A 2,500-nucleotide genomic window follows, 5' to 3' on the forward strand; every position below is an offset into this window, starting at 1 on the left:
GCCCCGGGACTCACGGGAAGGCTCAGAGCCCCCCCGTGGTTGTCCCGGGCCATAGAAGCGAACCCGCAGGCCGAAGGAACCGTCCGCCCAAACACCGGCACAGAGGCCGGCCGGCGGGGGCCCTCCGATGGCGGGTCACGGATGCCAATCGATCAGTGTTACAAAAGGTGGATGGAAACCGCAGCAAGCCTCTCGAAACAGCCCCAAAAGCACCCCACCTGGCTCGGCTACAGGTCGGGGGGTTCTTCGCCAACGCTCTCTGGACGTCTCGTTTTCCGAAAACTGGGTTTCTGAAATCGTGCCGATGGTAGCTCGGGCGTATCGCCCGAACTGGTGCTCGAATCGACCAACGCCATAGGATTCGCCACACCCCGACACTCGAAAAAACTTAGCAAAAAAAAGTCGATTTTTTTTGTGGTCCTGGTAAACTAACTTCCACCCACGCCAAAGAGTTCAGCGTAACCCCGTGACACTCTAAAAACCTTAGAGGGAAAAAAAAAGTCGATTTTTGCGGTCCTGGTAACCAAACTTCCACTCCAAAAAACTTAGAAAAATTTTTTGACGAAAAAAAAAAAAGTCGATTTTTCTGGTCCTGGGAACCTAACTTCCACACATGCAGGCAGATGGTTGCTTGGGCTTACCCCCCAAACTCAGGCATACCCCTCTGACACTCCAAAAAACTTCGAAAACATTTTTGGACGAAAAAAAAAAAAGTCGATTTTTGTGGTCCTGGTAACCAAACTTCCACCCATGCCAAAGGGTTCGGCATACCCCCCTGACACTCTAAAAAACTTAGAAAAAATTTTGGACGAAAAAAAAAAAAGTCGATTTTTGTGGTCCTGGTAAACTAACTTCCACACATTTTTTTGTGGTCCTGGTAAACTAACTTCCACCCACGCCAAAGAGTTCAGCGTAACCCCGTGACACTCTAAAAACCTTAGAGGGAAAAAAAAGTCGATTTTTGCGGTCCTGGTAACCAAACTTCCACTCCAAAAAACTTAGAAAAATTTTTTGACGAAAAAAAAAAAAGTCGATTTTTCTGGTCCTGGGAACCTAACTTCCACACATGCAGGCAGATGGTTGCTTGGGCTTACCCCCCAAACTCAGGCATACCCCTCTGACACTCCAAAAAACTTCGGAAACATTTTTGGACGAAAAAAAAAAAAGTCGATTTTTGTGGTCCTGGTAACCAAACTTCCACCCATGCCAAAGGGTTCGGCATACCCCCCTGACACTCTAAAAAACTTAGAAAAAATTTTGGACGAAAAAAAAAAAAGTCGATTTTTGTGGTCCTGGTAAACTAACTTCCACACATTTTTTTGTGGTCCTGGTAAACTAACTTCCACCCACGCCAAAGAGTTCAGCGTAACCCCGTGACACTCTAAAAACCTTAGAGGGAAAAAAAAGTCGATTTTTGCGGTCCTGGTAACCAAACTTCCACTCCAAAAAACTTAGAAAAATTTTTTGACGAAAAAAAAAAAAGTCGATTTTTCTGGTCCTGGGAACCTAACTTCCACACATGCAGGCAGATGGTTGCTTGGGCTTACCCCCCAAACTCAGGCATACCCCTCTGACACTCCAAAAAACTTCGGAAACATTTTTGGACGAAAAAAAAAAAAGTCGATTTTTGTGGTCCTGGGAACCTAACTTCCACACATTTGTTGTGGTCCTGGTAACCAAACTTCCACCCATGCCAAAGGGTTCGGCATACCCCCCTGACACTCTAAAAAACTTAGAAAAAATTTTGGACGAAAAAAAAAAAAGTCGATTTTTGTGGTCCTGGTAAACTAACTTCCACACATTTTTTTGTGGTCCTGGTAAACTAACTTCCACCCACGCCAAAGAGTTCAGCGTAACCCCGTGACACTCTAAAAACCTTAGAGGGAAAAAAAAGTCGATTTTTGCGGTCCTGGTAACCAAACTTCCACTCCAAAAAACTTAGAAAAATTTTTTGACGAAAAAAAAAAAAGTCGATTTTTCTGGTCCTGGGAACCTAACTTCCACACATGCAGGCAGATGGTTGCTTGGGCTTACCCCCCAAACTCAGGCATACCCCTCTGACACTCCAAAAAACTTCGGAAACATTTTTGGACGAAAAAAAAAAAAGTCGATTTTTGTGGTCCTGGGAACCTAACTTCCACACATTTGTTGTGGTCCTGGTAACCAAACTTCCACCCATGCCAAAGGGTTCGGCATACCCCCCTGACACTCTAAAAAACTTAGAAAAAATTTTGGACGAAAAAAAAAAAAGTCGATTTTTGTGGTCCTGGGAACCTAACTTCCACACATTTTTTTGTGGTCCTGGTAAACTAACTTCCACCCACGCCAAAGAGTTCAGCGTAACCCCGTGACACTCTAAAAACCTTAGAGGGAAAAAAAAGTCGATTTTTGCGGTCCTGGTAACCAAACTTCCACTCTAAAAAACTTAGAAAAAAGTTTGGAGGAAAAAAAAAAAAAAGTCGATTTTTCTGGTCCTGGGAACCTAACTTCCACACAATGC

The sequence above is a fragment of the Scomber japonicus genome, chromosome 15 (assembly GCF_027409825.1).
Source record: "Scomber japonicus isolate fScoJap1 chromosome 15, fScoJap1.pri, whole genome shotgun sequence".
Lineage (NCBI taxonomy): Eukaryota > Metazoa > Chordata > Actinopteri > Scombriformes > Scombridae > Scomber > Scomber japonicus.